Here is a 27,437-nt window from a genome sequence, read left to right as displayed (position 1 = left end):
TGTATTTTAATGGATCTTACTCTTTAGAATGATTTTATTGGATGAAAGGATCTGATGAGAAGACCATGTTGATCCTCTCGAAGGATTGTCTTACTCTTTTAACTACTATTTAGGTGAATTAAGCAAGTCTAGAGAAACTAATTTTCTTAATAATTATAATATTAATAATAATACTAATAATACTAAGAGGAATTCTTATACTAAAATAGTTAATCTATTTATATCTTAATAAAAATTGACGTAATGTGCTTTACACTTGCACATAATTCAAAATTAGATATAATCAATAAAATTTTACTATTTTATGATTTAACATTAAATAAAAAAATTTACTAAAGAGCACCTACTTTATATTTGAATACATTACCGAAAAAATTCACCACCAGGAAGCTAATATAACATCCACCGCAATATGATTTAATACTTTTTTTAACAAAAAAAAAAGTCTGCAATTTTTGACATCTATCTATTACATATATAAAAGCGATTTTCCCACTTTAGTGCAGAGCAAATTTTTCTCTTTTTAAAATACCCTTAAATAGATATTGGTAAAATAATATAAGAACAGTACAATGTAGAAAAATATGAAGGTGACTAGCAACAATTAGAATTAACACACAAAATATGTTATTACTAACTAATAACTTGATTAAGTAATAAGTAATTAATTTTAGTGACTATTTTTTTTTTAAAGATTAAACGATGTTTCAACATCAAAAATTTAGTAGACCAAATTTTGTCGCCTACAATTTTTGTACATGTTAAAAATATATTTTAAAAAAAAATTTAACAAGTTATAAAAATAGAAAAAATATATATAAATTAAAAAAAATGCATAGAAACAAATTTAAATATATTGCACATACATTGTGCGTATCCAATTTTTTTAGTATATATATAAAGAGCAATTTCTAACTTTGGTGTTTACTTTTTTATTTTTCAAAATACCTTTAAAAAATATTAATTCAATAATAAAGTTATTGGCACTTCATAGCTAACTATTAAATAAATATTTCACAGCTACTTAATAGTTATCATAACTCCTTGTGATGATAAAGAGGTGTAAAAAGTAGCGGTGAGTGTAACGCCCCGAACCCTTAAACCCGGTCCATTGTTTTATTCCTTATTAAATCCTGATAATCCATAAATACATTCAAACATACACAGCAGAAAACATAATTATGATCCTCAATCATAAAAATAAATAATACCAGAGTTACTAATTCTATTTGTATTCCATAATAACCATTCATCAACTGTATTCTCGTATATCCACATATTTCCAAAAATATACAGTATTCTCAACACCAGTATGTTCCACAATCATCCATTAAATCCACAAAAACTTAAAACATAAAGCATAAAACATAACTTATATATATCACAAATATCATCAAAATATTTATACCCTTTTCTCTATCTAGAATCCAAAATGCTATCAACCTCAAGCTTCTCTAAGCTCGTTTATGCGGAGGTCCTGAAAAAGAATCATTTGTAATCGGGTGAAATACATCTCAGTAAGGGAAGGAAAAAATATATATTAAAACAGTGTGTGGTCTACATGAGAATATAATCAACATTTTAATATCATTTCCAAACCATTAATATAAATTCTTAAAAAATATTTCCTGATCCTATTCAAACACATGCAAAATATTTACCCATGAGACTACCCAATGATAGGGGTGATTACCCGTCCATACAAGTAGCACATCTTTGCTATGATATATTAGGCAACTCAAAGGTCACAACTGGAGCATATTAGGGCACTCACCTTACTTAGTAAGCCCTTAAGTGATAAATTAATCTTGTACTCACACAATTCATACAAAGTTTACCAGCAAAGACCCCCAAGAATAAGGAAATCTACCCACCCATACAAGTAGTTTCCCTATACCCTAGTGCGTTATGCAGCCTACTACTACATCTGATACTACTAGACCACTTGCCTTTTTCAGCAAGCTCTCAGGCGAAGAGTTTGCCCCACCCTAGCATAACATGTTCTACTGGCATAAATACTTGATAATACCATAATACATTATTCTGTCTGTCATTATTCAACCATCTGTATTTATTCATGTTTATAATTTTAGCATTTCTTGGCATTTCACTTTACGTAACCTTTAACATTTTACATTGTTCACATTTCATATTTCATATCTATTTCATTCACATTTTCATTTTATTCATTCGTACTACAACTCCTTTTAGTTGTACATCAGTTAGTCTACAAAGATATGCGCTAGAATCTGCTAACATAATTCCTTTTAACTATCATCAATTAGTCTATAGCTCCTTTTAGCTGTCATTGCATTCATAGTTTCATTATCAAACACAAGCAACATAGTCCTTATAACATTTCATTAACAGTGCATTTCTTACGTAACATGCATCTTATACGTATAACATACGTTCAAACAGCATTACTATGTAATGACTCGAATAATAATAATGTAATTTAAATAGGGAGGAGGGGAAATGGAAACAGTAACAGAAGGAGGCAGTCGACTTCGTCAACGAACGCGACATTGCACTTTGGGAGAAATAACTAAGGAATTTATCAGGTCCTCGTTGACGAACACAGGGGATTTGTCGACGAGGTTACAAGAGGGCCTCGTCAACGAAGAAAAGTCTTGTTGACGAGAAGATACTGAGAGAGGATTTTGGGGAAGTCTGAAATTCATCGACGAAGGTGCAGGTTCGTTGACAAACTTTCTACAGGACTGGTCAATGAGGTGACGTGTCTCGTTAATGAATCCAACCCTATAAATATCAAAAACCTGGATTTAAACGCACAATTTAAGAAAAATCACTCTCTTTCTCTCCCTTCGGCTTCTCTCTCTTCTCTCTTCGATTTTGGCTCCGTCATTCGTCAGATCAACTATTTGAGGCCACCACGACGCTCCTGGGGAAGTTCTCTCCAAATCTGTCAGAGCGGATCGTTGGTGGAAGTTAGTCGAAATTCATTCCTGAGTTGAGGTAAGGCTTTTTATGCCAAATTTGGTCTTACTGTAGTTATAGGAAATGATATTCACGTGAAAATACTGAAATTTAGTTATGTAAGTTATTATTTTTAAGGAGTTGAACGAGGAACCCTACGAGTGCAGGACTAGAAATTTTAGGGGGTTTCTTTCAGTGTCAGGTAAGGGAATAAACTAAAGCAGTTATTTTTCATGCAAATTATTATTATTTATCAATAAATTTATTTTCAAGAAAGCATGTATTATATCTGTATATTACGAAGGAAATGTACATTTGGAAAAATACTGCTAATATGTTGAAATGTATATGTATGTATGAGATGTCAGAAACTATGATTTTAAAATACAATGTATGGTTTTATACAGCAAATGTGTGACATGAATATTATTTTACGTGAGAAATATTATGATATGATAATGTTATGAATGAAGTATGTTTTTCAAATATTATGAAAGAATACAGTACATTATGATTTTAAAGTACATGATAATTGATTTATTATTCAGAATGACATGTATGAGATATTCGGCGCAAGGCTGTGATTGATAGCCGACGCGAGGCCATATTTTATGTATGATTTTGGCGCAAGATCGTATTTATGAAATGTTCGGCATGAGGCCGTATTTATGAAATGTTTGGCGCAAGGCCGTATTTATGAAATTATAAAAATGCTATCAATATATTTATGTTAAATGTTATATTATCATGTACTATATGTTATCAAAACCCGGATGTTAGTTTAGTTCAGTTTCAGGAGCACGGTACCGTAGCTTATAGATAAGATATCTATGATCAGATTGATGCTAACCACCCCACGAGAGGGTGGGAGATGGATAGTCGATGTGACTTTCAGTGTAGAGAGTAGACGTCCACCTAGCAGTCCGGAACAAGGTGTGGCGGGCCCATCGTACTTACAGACATTTTTGACTCGACAGTGGTCGGCCAGCCATTGTCGAGTCTCGCCTTCGAGTTGTGCACAACCCGTCATGGGGAGTAATACATGAGATTAGCTAACTATTCATCCTGGGTATGTTTTTAGTATTATTAGCTATATTAGACAGTTATGATTAGTATGATTTATAAAATATAAAGGTATCCATTTATGCAGTTATTAAATGATGAATGTTTTCTGGTATGAAGAATGTACTGTATATCTATATTATCATTAAATGTTCATATTGTCACACAACTGCATTTAGTTTATTTTCCCTTACTGAGAAGTGTCTCACCCCCGAATATTAAATGATTTTCAGGAAACCCAGAGAGACCAGCGGAGCGTGGCCGCTGTTGAGTTTATTGAGTTACCCCGCTAGGAGGGTAAGTGTTGTGCTAGGATCAATGATTTTTGTTGTAGGATCCTAGGAAATACTTTTTGGTGTTTTTTTTTGGGTATTTTGGAGATTATATATAAATAAAGAACGTGATGGTTTATAGTTAACTCTGACATTATGTATATTATGGTTTTGAGAATGTGATTTATATTTACTACTGCTTAGGTTTTCGCTATGAATGACATGTGTCCCCGTTACCCATAGGTTCGGGTTGACTATTTTATTTATTATGGTTCATTTTATATTAAGGAAAGGGGGTCGTTACATACTGTCCACTCATGTCACACATTTTAGCAGAAAAGTTCATACATTGTCTGTAAAATAAGTCAACCAACATTTAACGTTTATTTACTAAAAATATACCTTCATTTCTTACATAATTATCCTGAAATGCTTTCCACTTTCATCAATTCATTTTCACATATACGTAGCTAAATAAGTAGTCCTAAGCTTAGAAAACATAATTTACATGATTGACATTTTATATCCACATGAAGACATATATACATAAATAAAACATAATTCATTTTCATTTAATTCATGAAAACCTGATTTTATATATAAATTTCCCCCTTACATGAATCCTCGAACTACACCAACAGGTATCCCAAACTGACGCCTGTGATGCTCACCTGGACCCTGGTTCAAAAACCCTAGTTTAATTAAATAAACCCCAAATAAACAATTATTTCTACATTTTCTCAACTTATAAACCTTAAATAAACTTATAAAAACCCAAAACTGAGAATCTAGACCCTTACCTTAACTTAGGAGTGTTTCTCGAAATGCCCAGTTTAAGAAACAAATCCGTTAGATGTGTAGAGAATCTTCCCTAGAACACTATAGCAACTTCCGTTTAGCGATTCGGGCTGAATCTAGGCATGATTCTTAAAGAGAAGGGAGAGAAACGGGTTTAGAAAGAGAAACGTGAAGGAAAAATGATTCTCTTCGCGTGAAAACAATCTTGGTTCAATTTATAGATGTTGTTGTAGAGACCCGAACCCGAAATAAGCTGGGTTCGTCGACGAAGGAATCATGTTCGTCGATGAAGTCCTTTAGAGCCTCGTCGAGGAAATTCAAAGCTTTGTCGACGAGCAAATACCGAGCGGGTCAGAGAAATATCAGGAACTTGGGCTCGGCGACGAAGGGATGGCTTTGTCGACAAGCTGTGTGGTGGATTCATCGACGAAGACGCCGCCTCGTCATCGAGTTGGACTTGGTCAAAGGCCCTCTAAATATCCATTTCGGTTGCTTAGAAGTTAAGTTTCTTCTCAAAGCTCTCTCTCTCTAAACCAACGGTGACTTTCTCTCTCTCTCTCTAAGATTCTTCGTTATTCGTCATCCGTTATCCGTTTCTAAAAACAGAAGTTCCTACGGGGATTAGAAGAAGAAGTTTTACAACTTTAGCGGATCGGACCGTTACTTTGAGGATTTTCAGGTTTTCCCCAAAATCATGGTAAGGATCTAATCTCAATATTGATTGGATATTTGGATAGTAGTCGGAATTATAGTAAGGTTATGTTTTGTGGTTTTAGGTTTTCAGGATCCCGGGTTGTCGGTTTGGATCATTTTCGTACGAAGTTTTGTTTTGAGTTTAAGGTAAGGGGAAATTGATTACAATACCATTTTTGGAAAAACTAAACTTGTTACGACCTGCTCATTTTCACATATTATTTTTTTTAATAAAAATCAACATCACACATCTCACATTCCAACTCAGCAGGTCACAATCTACCTGGACCCGTGGGTACTAGGGATACATCAGAACATACAGCAGAAGCCTACGCAGCAGAAAATATAAAATCATATACATCTCATCATAATGTGCAATACAACATACCAGAGTACTACAATCACTATCTCTCCGTATATATAGATTCCAAAAATGGAAACTAGGGACAATTCCCACAAAAACCCAACTGTCCCTACCAAAAACTTACCCTTCCAAAAAGGGCTGATAATCCACACTATGTCAGCGGGGCTTTTCCCGCTATCCTATTTGGGCTCTTGAAAAGTTAATGAAATATAGGGGTGAGACACCTCTCAGTAAGGGAAATAAACTAATACTAGTGTGTGGCAACATGAGTATTTTGTGTTCTACATATATCATACATAACATAATCAGTACTATTTATCAAATCTGGGAAAACATAAGTATATCAAAACATGGCAAAACATACTGCATTCTCATAAACATTTCCCATCTCATATCATAATAATAATAATAACATAAAACAATCCTGATAGGTTAGCTGGCTGTTGTCATGTATTACCCCCACATGACTGGGTTATGAGGCCTGAAGGCGGGACCTGACAATGGTTGGCTGACCACTGCCAAATCAATAGTCTAGTCTATAGGTCTGATGGGTTTACCCAGATTGGTCCATACACCAGGGGCGATAACAACACACTTCTTGAAAATAACCACATCGACCATCCAATCTCACACCACTCTGTACAGCGGCGTTAACACAGATATCATGATCACGAGGACCATGGACACATAGCAATGGTACCGTGCAAGTGCTAGCCTAAACCAAGCCAACCAGGTTCTGATATCATATACATATACTAAAATCATGATACATAGATATCTTATATCATTCATTTTCTCATCATTCATATCATTTGCATATATATACATGTGTCATGATAATCATCGGCCCGTACGCCGATATTACACATTTTAGCACAGCTCATACGCTGGCAAATCACATCACATAGCACAACCCGTACGCTGGAAAATCTCACCCACATAGCACAGCCCGTACGCCGGCAAATCACATCACATAGCACAGCCCGTACGCTAGCAAATCACATCACATAGCATGGCCCGTACGCCAACAAATCACATCACATATCTCGACCCGTACGCCGGCAAATCACATAAAAATCTCGGCTCGTATGCCGGTTTTCCATCATAAAAATCCATATCATCCATATTCCCATAAAACAGTATATCACAACATTTTTACTCATGCCACACAACAGGTTTTCCATATATTCAACATACAATCATTTTTACAGTATTTTGCAAATATAAAACATATAGATGTTAACATATACGTTTTCCATAAATCAAATGATAAGTATATATATAAGCATTTTCTCAAAAAAAGAAACTAGCTTAGTTTATCCCCTTACTTGATTCCTGGAAAGCCCCTACTAAAACTGCCTCGCACCTACAAGGTTCCTAACTCAACACCCTGAAAATGAAAAATCTCAGAATTAAAGTTTAGTATTTCGAAGCATACAATATTTTCCTCAACTGCCAAAAACCCAAATATTGAGTAGAAAGTTTTTACCCAAAAACATTAAAGTTTAACACCTGAGGGGTTCCCTGACTAATACCCTGAAACTAAAAACCTCAAGTATTAAATTTCAATATTTTCATGCGCATAACATTTCTTATAACTAGCGCAAGACCAAATATGGCTTAAAAAACCTTACCTCAACTCTGAGATGATTTTCAACTAACTTTCTCCCACGATCCGCTCCAGCAGATTTGAAGAGAACTCCGCGAGGAGCGTCGTGGTGACTTCAGATTGTTGATCCGGCGTAAAAATAGCCCAAAAACGAAGAGAGAGATAGAGAGAGTGAGCCGAAGGGGAGAGAGAGAGAGAGAGAGTGTTAGCTTCTTTAAGAAGCTTAAATATCCGGATTTCCCCATATTTATAGAACAAGGGATTTCGTCGACGAGTCCGACCTTCGTCTACGAGTTCTTCACAAATTTCGTTGACGAAATCCACTCTTCGTTGATGAAATTCAGTCAGCTCAAAAACCCCCTTGGTATTTTCTCGTCGACGAAGCCCTGTGTTCGTCGACAAAATTCTTAAAGCCTTCGTCGATGAAACCTTGTGTTCGTCGATGAAGTTCGGCAGCTTCTTTCTATTCCTTTTTCCAATTTTCCTTTCTTTATTATTTAAATTCCACTTAAAATTCGGGTCGTTACAAAACCGCTAAAAAATTAGTTTATATTTATATGTATGATTGAACTGCTTATTTTCTAAATTCTACCGAGTAGAAATGTCAGTTTTTACGATTTTTGGTAAAAATGAGGATTTTGGCGCATGATCTCCAAATTTTGTGAAAATCACCTATTTGCATTTAAATTGTAGTAGGAGATGCTTGAATCCTTTACTTTTACATTTAAATGATGTTTATTGGATTTTTATCATTTAGCGGATTTTTGGATTAAACTCGTGTGATATATGTTGAAATAAAAATGTATGAATTTTGTAATGACCCAAATTTTAATGAAATTTAAAATTATAAAGAAAGGGAAATTGGAAAAAGAAACAGAAGGAAGCTGTCAAGCTTTGTCGACAAACACAGGGTTTCGTCAACAAAGGCTTTAAGAATTTCGTCAACGAACACAAGGTTTCATCGACGAAGAAATACCGAGAGGGGTTTTGGTGCCGACTGAATTTCGTCGACGAAAACTGAATTTTGTTGACGAAATTAGTGAGAATTCGTCGACGAAGGAAGCAGCTCGTCGACAAAATCACTCGTCTATAAATATGAAAAATCTGATTTTTATTTCATTCCAAGCTGCCTCTCCACTCTCTCTCTCTCCCCTTCGGCTCTTTCACTCTCTCTCTTCGATTTTGGGCTAATTTTACGCCGGATCGAAGATTTGAGGCTACCACTACGCTCCTGGCAAAGTTCTCTACCAGTTTTCCGGAGCGAATCGTTGGGGAAACAAAGTTGAAAATCAACCCTGAGTTGAGGTAAGACTTTTTAAGCTAATTTGATGTATGCATGAAAATACTGAACTTTAATATTGGGAATTTTCAGTTTCAGGGTATTGACTAGGAAATCCTACGAGGGTCAGGCTAGGATATTTTAGGGGCTTTCTCAGTAGCCAGGTAAGGGAATAAACTAAAGCAGTTATTTTCCATACAAGTTAAGATTAATTATGAGCACATTTATTTTCAGAAAAATCTATGCTATATTTGTTTATCACATATGAAATGTATGTTTGGAAAATACTGCTATTATGATTAAAATGTATATGTATGTATGAGATGCCAAAAATGATGACTTTAGAATATGAAGCATGATTTTAAACGGCATATGTGTGACATGAACATGATTTTTATGTAAAGTGAATCATGATATGAATGATTTTACGAGCAAAGCATATTTTCAGGTATTTTGAAAAGAAGAGTTATGCTATACTGAATTTGATGAATATATGATCAATGAGTTATTTTCAGAATGTAAATACCTGAATGTATCTGGCGCGAGGCCATGTATTTATACTATCGGCACGAGGCCATATTTACGATTTTGGCGCGAGGCCATGTTGTAACGTCCCTCAATTTCTTAACATAAAATATCACATAATAAATAAAATGGTCAACCCGAACCCGTGGGTAGCGGGGACACCTGTCAAACACAGCGGAAAACCCAGCAGCAGTAAATATAAAATCTCAAACATCCAATCATAAAACATAATACCAGAGCATTCTATACATCCTCACATACATCAAAATATCTCTAGAGTCAAACACAAAATAACTCTGACCCTATTACAAAATCTTACCCTTCTCACAGGGTAATCTCACTAGCTCAACGGCGGCCCTGACCCGCCAATCTCTTAGGGGCTCCTGAAAAATTAATTAAGTTTGGGGGTGAGACACTTCTCAGTAAGGGAAAATAAATTAAATACAGCTGTGTGGCAACATGAATATTTAATGCATTTATACGTATACAGTACATTTCATAATTCTATAAACATCATCATATCGTACTGGATAAACATATATTTTCACATCTGTTAATAATCATAACATACATTAAATCATCTTTTATAACTGTAATACTGAAAACAAACCCAGGATGAATAACTAGCTGGTGTTATGTATCACCCCCCATGACGGGTTGTGCAGCTCGAAGGCGGGACCCGACAATGGCTGGCCGACCATTGCCGAATCAAATATGTCTGTAAGTACGATGAGCCCGCCACACCCTGGTCCGGATTGCCAGGTGGACGTCCACACTCTACTGAAAGCCATATCGACTATCCATCTCCCATCCCCTCGTGGGATGGTTAGCACTAATTTGACGTAGATATCTGATCTACACATATAGCTACGGTACCGAGTCCCTGAACTGAACTAAACTAACATCCTAGTGGTGATAACATATAATACATGATCATATATATAACATCATTACGGCCTCGTGCCGAAAATATAGTAATTACGGCCTCGTGCCGAAAACATAAATACGTGGCCTCGCGCGGCCTCGTGCCGATAACAAAAATACGGCATCGTGCCAATAATATAAATACATGGCCTCGCGCCAATAACATAAATACGGCCTCGTGCCAATAACATAAATATATGGCCTCGCGACAAAAACATAAATACGGCCTTGTGCCGATAACATAAATATATGGCCTCGCGCCAAAATTGTTTCAGGTATATATATTCTGAAAATACATCATTTATCACATAATCGTCAAAACCATCACAACATAACTCATATTTTCATAATACCTAAAATTATGCTTTGTTCGTAAAATCTTTCACATCATAATACATTTTACACAAAGTAATATTCATGCCACATATATGCTGTTAAAAGTCATACTTCATATTCTAAAATCGTGAATTACTTACATCTCATACATACATATACATTTTAATCATCATAGCAGTATTTTCCCAATCGTACATTTTATGCGTGATACATAATATAACATATGCTTTTCTGAAAATAAATTTACTCATAATCAATAATAATTTGTATGAAAAATTACTGCTTTAGTTTATTCCCTTACCTGCCTACTGAGAAATTCGTTAAGATCCAAAATTTTACGCCCTTGGCGCCCAAAATTTAACTCCTGCAATATACATTTTTTCCCAGATTAATTAATCTATTTATCCAAAATAATACTCATCTAGTCTTCCCTAGGCTCCATATACTTCAAATTAATATTTAAACTATTATTTAACATCCCTAATTAATTTTCCAAATTTTGCTTGTGGGTCCCAAAATTACCCCCGCGGCGCTCACCCGGGCCCTAAATTCCAAAAATCCTATTTTAGTCCTAGATGCTTAATATTTTAGCATTTCTAAATTAATGGTAATTAATTAAAAATAAGTCCCTTAATAATCGCCGCACCCCAAATTTGGGGTTTTGGCCCAACACCCCCACGAGAATTTCGTCCCACTAGACTTGTAGAGAATCATCCCTAGATTTTGGTGGTGGTGTCCGTTCATCAATTGGGCTTATATCTTGTAAGAAATTAAAGAAAAAGGGAAAATGGCTTACCCCAGGGAATACGCTTACGTCACTCCGACCACCGATCCGTTTCGGCAGAAATGACGGCAGCAGCGAATGGAGTCCAGTGGTATCTTTGGATTTTTGATCGGGCGAAAATCCGTCATGAAATCGAGGAGAGAGGAAGAGAGAACATGAGGAGAAAGAGAGAGTTCAGAGAGTTGTAGAAGAGAAAACAAAAGAAAAGAAATAAAAATGAAGAAGAAGAAGATAATCTGGGGGGGGGCGCGTGAATTCAATTTAGAATCCACCTGAAGCTTCTTTGTGGTTAACATTATATATATATATATAAAATAATAATAATAATAATAAATTTAATTAATATTAATAATAATATATTTTATAAATAAAATAAAAATAAATTTTAATTAATTAATTTTTTTTCTTTTCTTTTTCTTTTAAATCTGATTAATTAATTAATTAATTTTTTCTTTTTAAATTAAATTTAATTAATTAATTAATTAATATATTTTTTTTAATTAATTTTTTTAAAAATTTTTTTATTTTTTTATTTTTGGAAATCAATCCACTAATCTTTTATACTCTTTTTGGGGTTTTTACACATGTATTTATGATTTCGACACAAGGTCATATCTATATTTTCGGCACGAGGCCGTGATGATGTTATGTATGTTCATGTATTATATGTTATTACAACCAGGATGTTAGTTTAGTTCAGTTCAAGGCTCGGTACCATAGCTATATGTGTAGATCAGATATCTACTTCAGATTAGTACTAACCATCCCATGAGGGGATGGGAGATGGATAGTCGATATGACTTTTAGTAGAGTGTGGACGTCCACCTGGCAGTCCGGACCAGGGTGTGGCGGGCCCATCGTACTTACAGACATATTTGATTCGGCAGTGGTCGGCCAACCATTGTCGGGTCCTGCCTTCGGGCTGCACAACCCGTCATAGGGGGTAATACATGACACCAGCTAGCTATTCATCTTGGGTGTATTTTCTGTACTACTGTTATAGCAGATGTTCTATGTACGTTATGAGTTATTAACAAATGTGAAAAATGTATGATTGTTCAGTATGATATGATGAACGTATTTCCGATTTACGAAATGTACGGTATATGTATAAATGCATTAAATGTTCATGTTGCCACACAGCTGTATTTAGTTTATTTTCCCTTACTGAGAAGTGTCTCACCCCCAACATTAATATTTTTTTTTTAGGAAACCTAGAGAAACCGGCGGGTCAAGGCCGCCGTTGAGTGAGTGGAGCTTCCCTACTAGAAGGGTAAGCGTTGAACTATGACTAGGAGATTTTTGTGGTATGGTCCTAGTCTTGTTTTTGACTTTTTAGAAATTGTACATATAAATAATATATTGATGATGTAGTAAACTCTGGTATTATGTTTTATGATTGGATGTTAAGATTTTATGTTTACTGCTGCTAGGTTTTCCGCTGTGTTTAACAGATATCCCTGCTACCCACGAGTTCGGGTTGACCATTTTATCTATTATGTGACATTTTATATTTAGAAATTGAGGGACATTACAAATTTGATATACTATGTATATGAGATATGGGAACTGAAGTTCCAAATTTGTTATACGGGAAGTGTGGAAAATAGAGGCCGGCTATACACTGAGCATTATCAGTGAAACAAAAAGGGATAAGCCGAGTGGATAGGCGCTGGTTTGAACCCGATGTGATTATCTGAATTTGTGAAAATATTATAATTGCACAGGTTATTATATTTTGCTATAAATTGTATATATGATAAATGAAACCACAACTTGCTACAAAAAGGGGTTGAAAGATACTCCAGAAAAAGGGGTTGAAAGATGCTCCAGTAAATGGGGTTGAAAGATACTCCGATGTGAGAAGTTGAAAAAGGTTCATTAATGGAGGTTAAAGATACTCCCAATAGCAGGGAATTCTTCAGATGGAAGGGTATAGTGCAACCACACATGTAAATTAGTGTGGGTACATAGATAGTCGACTAGCAGGAGTAATAAAACCACTGGTGGAATAATAGACCAGATAGGGGTAGTCGGATTATATATTAGATACTTGACAAATGTCTGCACGAACAGGGCATTATTGATGATATCAGTGCACAACTCGTGCCATGGGGTAAACAGGCAAAACATGTTATGACAAGTTGGTCGTTGTTCTAATATTCATATGCATGATTTAAATACTAGAATGTGCAAATAAATTTTATATATTGCAATATTGTAAAGAAATGTTTTACATATACATATATGGGTTTTATTCAAATGTGCATATGTGATCACACACTGTTGTAACACTTTCTTCCTTACTGAGAGGTGTCTCACCCCAATATACAACCTTTGTTTTCAGGTCCATCAGGACGTTGGTCCTTATCACAACCTGCTCATTTTTAGCTGTCACGACCTGCTCATTTTTCACATTTTTTTTATATTATCAACATCATAAAATCAATACTACATATCCCACAATCCAGCTCAGCAGGTCACCATCCACCTGGACCCGTGGGTACCAGGGATATAACAAAACATACAGCAGAAGCCTACGCAGCAGAAAGTATAAAATTATATACATCTCATCATAATGTGCCCAATACATACCAGAGTACTATAAACACTATCTCTCAATATATATACATCCCAAAAATGGAATTTAGGGACAATTCCCACAAAAACCTAACTGTTCCTACCAAAAACTTACCCTTTGCAGAGGGCAGATAAACAACACTAATTTTGCGGGGCTTTTCCCACTCTCCTATCCGGGGCTCCTGAAAAGTTAATAAAATTTAGGGGTGAGACACCTCTCAGTAAGAGAAATAAACTAACACTAATGTGTGGCTGTAGTAACCCGAAAAAAAAAATATAATAATAATAATAATAATAAAATAATAAAATAAAATTAATTAATTAAATTAATAAATAAAATAAACAGTATGATAAGGAACAAATATATATATATATATATATACTTGTGTGTGTGTGTGTGTATATATATATATATATATATATATATAAAAAAGGTATGAAAGCTTCTTTACTTTACTTTAGGTTTATTATATATATATATTATTAAATTAGCAAGCTTCTTTAAGAAGCTTTGGAAGGAAATCCAATTTTTGGATTTGTTGGCCGTGTCTCTCTTCTCTCTCACTTTCTCTCTCTCTCTCTCCTACAACTCTCTCTCTCTCTTCGATTTCGGGTTAGTTTTACGCCGGATCGACAAACCGAAACCACCACGACGCTCCTGGCGAAATTCTCTACAAGTTTGCCGGAACGGATCGTCAGGAAAACGAAATTGGATTTCATCTCAAATCCAAGGTAAGGCTTTATATTCAATATTTGGATTTTTGACAGTTGAAGAAAGTGATATACGCGTAAAAATACTGAACTTTAAAACTGGAAATTTTCAGTTCCAGGGTGTTGATTGGGAACGTGGGAAATCATCCCTAAGTTGAGGTAAGACTTTTTAAAGTCGAATTTGACTTAGTGGTAGTTATAGAAAATGTTGTACGTACGAAAATACTGAACTTTAATTCTGCGAGTTTTCATTTTCAGGGTGTTGAGTTGAGAACCTTGTGGGTACGGGGGAGATTTTCTTAGGGGCTTTTCAGGAATCAGGTAAGGGGATAAACTAAGCTAGTTTTGTTTAAGAAAATGCATGTATACATATATGTAGCATCTGGTTTTAGGAAAAATAAATATATTTATATATATGATTTATATTTGGAAAATACTGTTTAAATGATGATATGTTGAATACGAGGAAAATTTGTTTAGTGTGGCATGAGTATAAAAATGTTTTGTACTGTTTTTTTTTTGGAATGGGGATGATATGGATTTCTATGATGGAAAACCGGCGTACGAGCCGAGATATTTTTATATGTATATGTGATTTGCCGGCGTATGGGCCGTGCTATGTGGATGAGATTTGCCAGCGTATGGGCTGTGCTATGTGATTTGCCAGCATACGGGCTGTGCTATGTGATTGTCGGCGTATGGGCCGTGCTATGTGGATTGCCAGCGTACGGGCTGTGCTATGTGATTTGCCGGCGTACAGGCCGTGCTATATTAAAATGTGTAATACCGGCGTACGGGCCGATGATTTTTATGATACACGTATATATGTGAAATGATATGATTGATGCGAAAATAAATGATATGAGATATTTATGTATCACGATTTTAGTATATGTATATGATATCAGAACCTGGTTGGCTTGGTCTAGGCTAGCACTTGCACGGTACCGTTGTTATGTGTCCATGGTCTTCGTGATCATGATATCTGTGTTAACGCCGCTGTACGGAGTGGTGTGAGATTGGATGGTCGATGTGGTTATTTTCAAGAAGTGTGCTGTTATCGCCCCTGGTGTACGGACCAGTCTGGGTAGACCCATCGGACCTACAGACTACTGTTTGACTTGGCAGTGGTCGGCCAACTATTGTCAAGTCCCGCCTTCGGGCCACACAACCCAGTCATGTGGGGGTAATACATGACAACAGCCAGCTAACCTACCAGGATTGTTTTATGTTATTATTAGTGTATGAGATGAGATATGTTTATGAAAATGCAGTATATTCTGCTATGTGTTGATATGCATATGTTTTCCCAGATTTGATAAACAGTATTGAATATGTTATGTATGGTATATGTAGAACACAGAATACTCATGTTGCCACACACTGGTATTAGTTTATTTCCCTTACTAAGAGGTGTCTCACCCCTAAATCTTATACATTTTTCAGGAGCCCCTGATAGGAGAGCGGGAAAAGCCCCGCTGATCTAGATCAGTTGGTTGCCCTCTTTGGAAGGGTAAGTTTTTGGTAGGGACAGTTAGGTTTTTGTGGGGATTGTCCCTAGATTTCATTTTTGGGATGTATATACTGTGAGATAGTAATTGTAGTGACTCTGGTATGTGTTATGCACATTGTGATGAGATGTATATAATTTTGTACTTTCTGCTGCGTAGGCTTCTGCTGTATGTTTTGTTATATCCCTGGTGCCCACGGGTCCAGGTGGATTGTGACCTGCTGAGCTGGAATGTATGATGTGATGATAATTTATTTATATAAAAAAAAATAATATGCGAAAAAGAGCGGGTCGTTACAGTGGCAACATGAGTATATCGTGTTCTACATATACCATACATAACATATTCAATACTGTTTATCAAATCTAAGAAAACATATGTATTATCAAAACATAGCAGAACATACTGCATTTTCATAAACATTTCTCATCTCATATCATAATAATAATAATAACATAAAAACCATCCTGATAGTTTAGCTGGTTGTTGTCATGTATTACCCCCACATGATTGGGTTGTGTGGCCTGAAGGTGGGACCTGACAATGGTTGGCCGACCACTGCCAAGTCGATAGTCTAGTCTGTAGGTCCGATGGGTCTACCCAGATTGGTCCGTACACCAGGGGCGATAACAACACACTCCTCGAACATAACCATATCGACCATCCAATCTCACATCACTCTGTACAGCGGCGTTAACACAGATATCATGATCACGAGGACCATGGACACATAACAACGGTACCGTGCAAATGTTAGCCTAAACCAAGCCAACCAGGTTTTGATATCATATACATATACTAAAATCGTGATACATAGATATCTCATATCATTCATTTTCACATCGATCATATCATTTACATATATATATATATATATATATACGTGTACCATGAAAATCATCGGCCCGTACGCCGGTATTACACATTTTAACATAGCATGACCTGTACGCCGGCAAATCACATAGCACAGCCCGTACGCTAGCAAACCACATAGCACGGTCCGTACGCCAACAAATCACATAGCACAGCCCGTACACTGGCAAACTACATAGCACGGCCCGTACGCAGGCAAACCACATAGCGCAGCCCGTACGCTGGCAAACCACATAGCACGGCCCATACGCCGGCAAACCACATAACACGACCCGTACGCCGACAAATCACATCCACATATATATATATATGTAAAACATCTAGGCCCATACGCTGGTTTTCCATCATAAAAATCCATATCATCCACATTCCCAAAAAATAGCATTTCACAACATTTTTACTCATGCCACACAGTAGATTTTCCACATATTCAACATACGATCATTTTCACAGTATTTTGCAAATATAAGACATATTTATATATATATAATCATATACATTTTCCACAAATCAATTGATATCTATATATATATATATATATATATATATATATATATATAAGCATTTTCCAAAACAGTACTAGTTTAGTTTATCCCCTTACCTGATCCCTAGAAAGCCCCTAATAAAACTGCCCCGCACCCGTAGGGTTCCTAACTCAACACTCTGAAAATAAAAAATCCCAGAATTAAAGTTCAGTATTTCTAAGCATACAATATTTTCCCCAACTGTCAAAAACCCACATATTGAGTAGAAAGTTTTTGCCCAAAAGCATTCAAGTTTAACACCTGAGGGGTTTCCTTACCAATACTCCGAAACTGAAAACCTCCAATATTAAACTTCAGTATTTTCATGCGCACAACATTTCTTATAACTAGCGCAAGACCAAATATGACTTAAAAAGCCTTATCTCAACTCTGAGATGATTTCCGACTAACTTTCTCCCACGATCCGCTCCAGCAAATTTGGAGAGAACTCCGTCAGGAGCGTCATGGTGACTTCGGATCGTTGATCCGGCGTAAAAATAGCCCAAAAAATGAAGAAAGAGAGAGAGAGTGAGCCGAAGGGGGAGAGAGAGGGAGCATTGGCTTCTTTAAAAAGCCAAATTATCCGAATTTTCGTATATATATAAAACAGAGGATTTCGTCGACGAGTTTGTTCTTCGTCGACGAGTCCTTCACAAATTTCGTCGACAAAGCCCTGTATTCGTCGACGAAATTCAGGCTGCCTCAGAACCCCTCTCGGTATTTTCTCGTCAATGAGCCCCTGTGTTCGTCAACGAATTCTCTTAAGCCTTCGTCGATGAATCCCCTGTATTTGTCGACGAAGTCCTGTTGTTTCCCCCCCTTTTTCCGTTAGTCCTTCCAAAGTTCAATGTCGTCGACGAAAGCGAAGCGCTCGTCGACGAAGTTGATGGCCTCCTTCTGTTTTCGTTTCCCATATCCCTTTTCTTTTATTCTTTAACTACCATTTTATTCAAGTCGTTACAGTCCTAGTTGCTTAAGGGACTTATAGAATTGTTTTTGGTTATAACATACGTAAGTGGTTTATGTGTATATTGAATGTAGTTGGAATATCTCTTTTGGGATTGTATTATTAGGATATGTTCTAAGTCTGTATAAATGTATTTGAGGATATAACAGTAAACTTTGGTATATGTCTATTAGAATTCCGATGAATGTTTATGTTTTTCCGCAACATTTACATTCCTGTTATGTATGAGTTATACCCGTATGTCCCTGTTTAGGGTGGGTTGTCTACGTATCTTGAGCAGGTATAGGTATTTTGTATGAGTGAGTGACACCTGGGTCCGAATTAAGGGTCGGGTCGTTACATTTGTTGCCATGTGGACTCGTCGACGAGAAGATAAGACTCGTCGATGAACCACTGAAGAATGTTCGTCGACAAGGCCGTGAGCTTGTCAACGAGTTTTAGAACAACCAAACCCTCTCGGTTAATCCTCGTTGATGAAACACACATACTCGGCAACAAGTTTCTGAAGATCTCTCATTGACAAGAAAATCCTGCTCGTCAACGAGCACCTGTTTGTAGCATTTTACAATTTTTTTTCCCTTTTTTTTTTTGTAAATTTTTCTTTTCCCCTCTTTTCTTTTATTCCTTATTTATCTTTTTCATCTATTATTTTTCCTAATTATTTTATCATTAAAATATTTTGGGTCATTATTGTGAGCATAATTTGGGGAAAATCAAATTAATTGATTGAAATTGGTCGATTCGGTTCAATTCAGCTCGATTAAAAAATCGGTTTGGTTAATTCGATTATGCCTTCCAACATTTTGGTGAATCGGGTTTCAGTTCGGTGAATAGAAAATAAAAATTTGGTTAACCAATTAACCAATTTAATAATTAATTAAATTTTAAATATAAATTAGTAATATAGTATATGTTAATTTGTTAAAGGCGCGGGCAGGATGGGGGGAAAAAAGGCGGAGCGGAGGAGGGCTAAGGTTTACTGTTCTCTGAGTCCTTTACACCGCAGCGAAGCTTCTGGGTCTGGTCGTCTGGGTTCTCCATCTCCATTCTCCACTAGTCCACTTCTCAGTTCTCCGATTCTCCCTCTTCTCGAATTGCCTCTTCCTAGCTTCGCCTGAGCCCCTCTTCCAGTCTTCCCATGTAATGACCCCAAAAATGTATATACAATTAAAGTATAATAATAATAATAAAATAAAAATGGTTATTAAGTTAATATCAATATGAAAGTGTTTCTCTGTTAGGATCATTGATTCCATGATTGATGTTTAAGAAAGACCTTGTCTAAGCGAGTGCTCAGTGACCATTGCGGCTTAGTCGCTCCCTAGAGGTCGGCCTAGTCAAAAATGAAATTTCATAGGATAAATGGAGATAAAAAATAATAATAATAATAATAATGATAATAATTAATTAAGTAAATTAATTAAAAACTAATTAAATGGAAGTGTCGACAAGCACTTCCATTTTTTTTGTTTCCCTCACATGTATCCCTATCCCCATCCCATACCCCTCATCCCAAGCTCATCACATTCCCATTCTTTCATTTTAAAAAAATTATAATTTTGCCCCTCTCCCTACACTTTTATAAATCTCATTTTCTACCCTAAAATTTTTCTATAAATAGGAAGCTCTCAACCTTCATTTTTCACAATAAATTTTTAAAGAAAGAGAAGGATTAGTGAGTAAAAGAATTAATGGTGGAGAGAGAATTTTTGTTATACTTAAAATTCTCACTCACTCACTCTTTCTGATCTCATTTTCAGAGATATTCGTTGTGACCGTTTCACATGGTTAAGTAAGAGTAAGTAAATTTTGATTATGTTAGCTATTTTTCATGAAATTTTCTCAAGTTTATTTTTACGCATATTTAATTATATTAGTTTTGTAATAACCCGAACTTAAAAAAATAAAAAATAAATAAATAAAAGGAAGGGGAAAAGAAATTTAATAAGGGTGTCAAGCAGGGACTCGTCGACGAATTTGTTCTCCTCGTCAACGATGAATTACCGAGAGTAGGGAAAATTCGGGTTTTTAAACGCTTCATCGACGAACATTTTGATCTCGTTGATGAATGTTCTTCTTGGCTTCGTCGATGAACCCACGTGTCTTGTCGACAAAGATCTGGTTATAAATAGGCCCTAGATCCTCTTTTCTGTGAATTTCTCTCTCCTCTCTCATTTTCTCTCATTGGGTTTCGGTTTCCTTACTGATTTTCTTCAAATCTGACCCGGATTTAGCCCGATTCGACTATCAAAAGCTACCATGAGATTCTTGGGAAGATTCTCTACAACATAAGCGGAACATATTTTCAGTTTGGAGTACTTGAGCAACACTCCAAAACCAAGGTAAGTAGGGTATTTTAAGTTTTATTATTATTATGGAGTATATAGGGTCTAGGGAATGATAAAATGACATTCTATTGAAGTTTGGGTTAATAAACACGAGTTTTTGAATTAAGGTTTGGGTGAGTGCGCAGGCGACGTTATGGGGTTTCCATAGGTGTAATATAGGAAACTAGGTAAAGGGAAAACGTTATAGCAGCTTTTTATTAATTTTAAACGGGTTAATTTTGAGTATACAAATAATATATATATATATATATATATATGTATGAAAATAACTTTCAAATTTAAATGGTTGCGAGTATTGCTTGATTACGACTGTTGTTTGCATGTGGCTACTGATTAGGTTATAAGTTTTGTTTGGTTGTGAATACTGTTCAACTATGAGAATTGTTTGATTATGAATACTGTGGTAAATGTGTGGATGTGCCTGAATGATTGGTTATGCGTTGGATGTGTAATTTGGTTCATGTAAATTGCAATATAGTGTTGGCAGTGGTATAAGGAGGTCGTTATATCATACCTGATATAAATCACCATATAACGTTGGCAGTGGTTTGAGGATGTCTTTATATGGGCATTTATTAAGGGGGTAAAACATTGACAGTGGAATAAGGAGTTTGTTTTACCGATTTACTATGAACGGGGTTGTGTGTGTGTGTGGATTTGTAATCTGTGTGGTTGTGGTGCATGTGTGGGCCACGATGTACTCTGTGAAGGTGTTAGTCCTGTGTGGACCATGTATTCTATGAAGGTGTTAGTCCTATGTGGACTAGTCCTGTGTGGACCATGTATTCTATGAAGGTGTTAGTCCTGCGTGGACCGTGTGTTTTGTATGAATGAGAGTCCTGTGTGGACGATATTTCTTTGTGGATGTAAGTCCTATGTGGACGTTATATTTTGTGTGGATATGGACCCTATTTGGGTGTGAATGAAATATGTGTGTATCCTGTGTGGATTGGTTGTGGTATGCGTATGTATGTGCATCTTTGTGAAATGATGGCATTAGATACGTGTAACTTTAATTATATAAGTATTTATGGTAAAGTAGAGTTCTCCACTCGAGGGCTTGCTGAGAAAGGTGAGTGCCCTGGTAATTTTTTGTGGTACCAAAGTAGAGGGAAGCTACCTTCGTCGACGAGGTCCCTATGGTTCCTCGTCAACAAAATTCAGAGCCTCATTGACAAGGGAATACCGAGGGGTTTTGGGGAGTTCTCAGGAAAGCCTCGTCAACAAAATTCAGAGCTTCGTCGACAAGGATGTCGACAGCCTCGTCAACGAAGCCACCGCCTCGTCGACGTGGCTTTGTCGACGAAGTTAACTCGGTAAATGACGCTTTAAAGGTGTGTTTGAGGTTGCTTAGGGTTTAAGAATTCATAAAATATAGCTCTCTCTCTCTCTCTCTCTACCACCGAGCTCTCTCTCTCTCTCTAAGATTCTTCGTTGTTCATTGTCCGTTTCCAAAAACGGAGGGTACTGCATGGATTAGAAGAGGAAACTCTACCATTCTAGCGGATCAGATCGTCGTTTCGGAGATTTTTGGGTTTCCTTAAAAATCGAGGTAGGGATCTAATCTTAGTTTTGATTAGATATTTGGATAGTAGTAGAAAATATAGTAAGGTTATGTTCTATGGTTTTAGGTTTTCGGGATTCCGGGTTATCGGTTTGGATTGTTTCCGAATGAAGTTCGTTTCGAGTGTAAGGTAAGGGGAATTTGATTACAACAACATATTTGGAAAAACCAAACCACTAAAAAGCTAGTTAATGTTATTATGTTTAATTTAACTGCTTATTTGCTAAATTCTACCGAGTAGAAATGCCGGTTTTATGATTTTACGGTTTTTGGTAAAAATGAGGATTTCGGCGTATGATCTTCAAACTTTACAAAAATCATTTATTTGTATTTATACTATAGTAGGAGATGCACGAATCCTTTACTTATTCATTTAAATGATGTTTACTGAATTTCTATCATTTAGCGGGTTTTTGGAATTAAACTTGTGTGATATATGTTGAAATGGAAACGTATGAATTTTCTATACTATTGATATAGATTATGGGAACAGAGTTCCAATTTGTTATATTGAATATGTTGAAATGGAAATGCATGAATTTTCTATACTATTGATATAGACATGGGAACGAAGTTCCAATTTGTTATACTGAGAATGTGAAAAACGGAGGCCGGGGATACACCGAGTTGAATCAGTAAACAAAGAGGGGTAAACTGAGTGGAAAGGCGCTGGTTTGAACCCAATGTGATTATCTGAATTTGTGAAAAATACTGGAATTGCACAAGTTGTTGTTTTGCTATAAATTGTATATATGATACTGGAACCACAACTTGTGACCAAAAGAGGTTGAAAGAAACTTCAGTAAAAAGGGGTTGAAAAATACTCCAGTTCGGGGGTTGAAATAAACTCTTAGGGCTAGGTACCGATGCTGGCAGTGCAACCATACATGAGAAAATCAGTATGGGTATATCAAATGGTCGACCTGCGAGGAGTTAGTAAGCTGTTGGTAAAAATAAACCAGGGGGTGGTCGTATCATAAAAGTTGCTCGGCTTTGTCTGCACGAACATGACACTGTCGGAGGCAATCAGTGCACAACCCATGCCACGAGATAAATAGGCAAATTGTCATACCAAGCTGGAGGTGTTCTAATAATCATATGCATAATTTAAATACTTGATGTGCAAATAAATGTTTTATGATACAGTATTATAAACAAATGTTTCAAATGCATGAGTTCTTATGAAAATGAGCTTATATGCAGTCACACACTGTTGTAACTCCTTCTTCCTTACTGAGAGGTGTCTCACCCTTTTTCAAGTCCATCAGGATGTCGGTCCTAGTAGAAAAAGGGGTTGGGGAGATTACTTTTGGTTAGCTTACATAAGCGTTTTAAATCTTGTAATAAACCTAGATGAAAGTCCTTTTTAGAAGGTTGTAATAATAAGAATTTATTCTAAGTCTGGTTTTATGTAATTGTGGATGTATTAGTAAACTCTGGTATAAGACTGATAGAAATCCCAATGAATGTTTATGTTTTTCCGTAACATTTACATTATTATTATGTATGAGTTACACATGTATGTCCCTGTTTAGGGCGGGTTGTCTACATATCTGGAACAGGTACAAGTATTATGTATAAGTGAGTGACACCTGAGTCCGTATAAAGGGCTGGGTCGCTACATATGGGCGAGTAATCTTCCCTATTCTCAAAGACTTTACCTGGATACATAACCCAGTAGCTCACTGAGTAAGGTAAGTGCCCTAGCATTAGTGTTAGAGCATAGGAAAACTACTTGTATGGGCGGATAAACTTCTTTATTCTCGGGAATTATCAATAAAAATAATCATGAATGTGTGTATGATATCAGATCTGTGTTGCTATTAGTGATGTGACTTCTCAGCTTCTATGTTATTGATTATCGGATAATTATTTTTTGTATGTATTAAACTCTCTACCACACACTGTTATAACTTTTTCTTCCTTACCGAGAGGTGTCTCACCCCCATCAAATTATTATTCTTTTCAGGTCCTTCAAGTGATCAAGCTTAGACAACTCTAGGGTGGGGTTTAGTTGTGAGTGGTTAAAAGAATGGGTTTATATACAGTTTTATGTTAAAATTTTCCTGGTTATGTAATATGGAGGATTTGGTATACTCTTTTATGGGTTTGTTTATATATGTATATAGAACTCTGGTATTTTATTTTAGGTTGTCTATTTAGTCCTTATAACGACCCGAAAAATAATGGTATTTAAATAATAAAAGAAAGGGAAATGGAAACAGGAACAGAAGGAGGCAGTCACGCAGAAGGAACTGAATATGAGGTACAGAAGGTGGTTGAAACTGATTAAGGATTTTGATTGTACCATCAGTTATCACCCAGGGAAAGCAAATGTAGTAGTTGATGCATTGAGTAGGAAATCCAGGGAATCAGTGTTGGCGGCTATGGAGATCCAGTATCCAATCATGATGGATTTGGAGAGACTCGACATAGAGTTGGTAGAGAGTGATCCTCCAGCGTGTATTGCTAGCCTAGTAGTACAACCTACTATGCAAGAAAGAATTAAAGCAGCTCAAAAGGAAGACCCAGAATTAGCAGAGGTGATGGATAGAGTGCAGAATGGTTAGGGGGAGGAATTCTGTATTTCAGATGACGGAACTTTGCGGTTCCGTTCCAGACTATGTGTTCCTACTGATGCTGACATTAAGAGAACTATTTTAGAAGAGGCTCACGTATCTTTATATACGGTTCATCCCGGCAGTACGAAAATGTACAGGGATCTTCGAGAGTTTTATTGGTAGAGTGGTATGAAGAGAGAGATTGCCGAGTATGTAACCCAATGCTTTATGTGCCAGCAGGTAAAAGTTGAGCACCAGAGGTCAGTAGGTCAGTTGCAGCTGTTATTTATCCCATAGTGGAAGTGGGATCATATATCCATGGACTTCGTTTCAGGGCTGTCGTCGACATCGCATGGCTAGAATGCGATTTGGGTGATAGTAGATCGGTTGACTAAGACCGCTCATTTTCTCCCTATCAAGATCAACTATCCCCTCAGCCGTTTAGCGGAGATTTACATTCAGGAGATAGTTCGTTCTTATGGGGTGCCAGTATCGATTGTGTCAGATCAAGACCCGCATTTTACATCACGTTTCTGGAGAAGCTTATAGGAAGCTTTAGGGTCTCAGCTATCTTTCAGCACGACATTCCATCCTCAATCAGACGGGCAGACTGAAAGGACGATACAGATACTAGAAGATATGCTTCGAGCGTGTGTACTAGATTTTGGGGGTAGTTTGACTCAGTTCATGCCGCTGGTAGAGTTCGCATATAATAACGGTTACCAGTCCAGTATTGGCATGACACCGTTTGAGGCTTTGTATGGTAGGAGATGTCGATTTGCTTTGTTTTGGGATGAAGTGGGTGAGCGGCGAGTAGTGGGGCCGGAGCTTGTGCAGTAAGCATGTCATAAGGCTTGGCTTATCAGGGACAGGATTAGTGCAGCTAAGAGCCAACAGAAAAGTTATGCTAATAATCGCCGCAGGAATCTGGAATTTGATGTGGGTAATCATGTGTTTTTGAAGATAGCTCCAATGAAAGGGTTTATGCGATTTGGGAAGAAGGGTAAACTTAGTCCTAGGTTTATCGATTCATTTGAGATTCTAAATAAAGTGGGGCCGGTAGCCTACAGGCTAGCTTTACCACCTGTGTTATTTAGGATCCACGACGTATTCCATATTCCTATGTTGAGGAAATACGTCCCAGATCCTTCTCATATTATCAGTTATGATGAATTAGAACTTAGTGATTCACTGGAGTATGAGGAGGTACCGGTACAAATTTTGGATAGAAAAGTACAAGAGTTACGTAACAAGGAGATTCCTTAGATGAAAGTGTTGTGGAGAAATCATACCGTTGAAGAGGCTTATTGGGAATCCTAGGAACAAATGAAATAGAAGTATGCGCATCTATTCCGAGAAGTCTAAATAGGTAAAATGTAAGTAGTTAGGTAGTATTTCTTTTGCAGGTACATATAATGGTTTAATTAGTGTAGCATTTTAGTTTTGGGAGAATTTTTATTTAGTTTATGTGTAATCTTAGAGGACTCGGAATGTAACCACGGTATTCCTCCGCCATAAGTGAGGGTAAGTAATAAAATAAGTAGACCATTTTCTTGTTAAGGGATGACGAGTTACGTGAATAGTAATTTTTGAGGATGAAATTTTATAAGGAGGGGAGAATGTAACGACCCGAAGAATAATGGTATTTAAATAATAAAAGAAAGGGAAATGGAAACACGAACAGAAGGAGGCAGTTAGCATTCGTCGACGACATTGCATTTTGGATGGCATAATCCCGAAGAATTTTTCAGCTCCTCGTTGACGAACACATGGGACTCATCGACGAAAGTATAGGAGGAGCTCGTCGACGAGGACAGGATTCGTCGACGAGAAGATATCGAGAGAGAATTTGTGGAAACCTAAAATTCATCGACGAGGGTTGAAGTTCGTCGATGAACTTTCTATAAGACTCGTCGACGAGGTGACGTGGCTCGTCGACGAATCCCGCAATATAAATAGGGTTAGACAAGAATTTTCAGTCATTTTCCTGCTCTGAATTTCTCTCTCTCTCCTCATACGGTTTCTCCTCCTTCTCACTAAGATTTTGGGCCAAATTTCCGCCGGTTCGACGATCTAAAGCCACTACGACGCTTTTAGGAAAGTTTTCTGCAAGTCTGCCGAAGCGGATCGTCGGTGGGGCTGAGTTGGAAACCATCCCAAATCCAAGGTAATTAGTATTTGGTTAATTGATAGTTGTAGGAAGTGATATACA

General features: G+C 36.6%; 1 long non-coding RNA gene across 1 annotated transcript; it reads left to right on the top strand.

The window, feature by feature from the left end:
• The first annotated feature begins 14,698 nt into the window (after positions 1 to 14,698).
• Positions 14,699 to 16,528, top strand: LOC131166212 (uncharacterized). The gene is made up of 4 exons (XR_009139769.1): positions 14,699 to 14,898; positions 14,991 to 15,036; positions 15,136 to 15,198; positions 16,324 to 16,528. It is a non-coding gene; the product is annotated as an uncharacterized LOC131166212 (long non-coding RNA).
• The last annotated feature ends 10,909 nt before the right edge of the window (positions 16,529 to 27,437 follow it).

Source organism: Malania oleifera, chromosome 10, assembly GCF_029873635.1.
Source record: "Malania oleifera isolate guangnan ecotype guangnan chromosome 10, ASM2987363v1, whole genome shotgun sequence".
NCBI lineage: Eukaryota > Viridiplantae > Streptophyta > Magnoliopsida > Santalales > Ximeniaceae > Malania > Malania oleifera.
The sequence above is the reverse complement of the archived record's forward strand: the minus strand, read 5'-3'. Positions and strand labels throughout refer to the sequence as shown.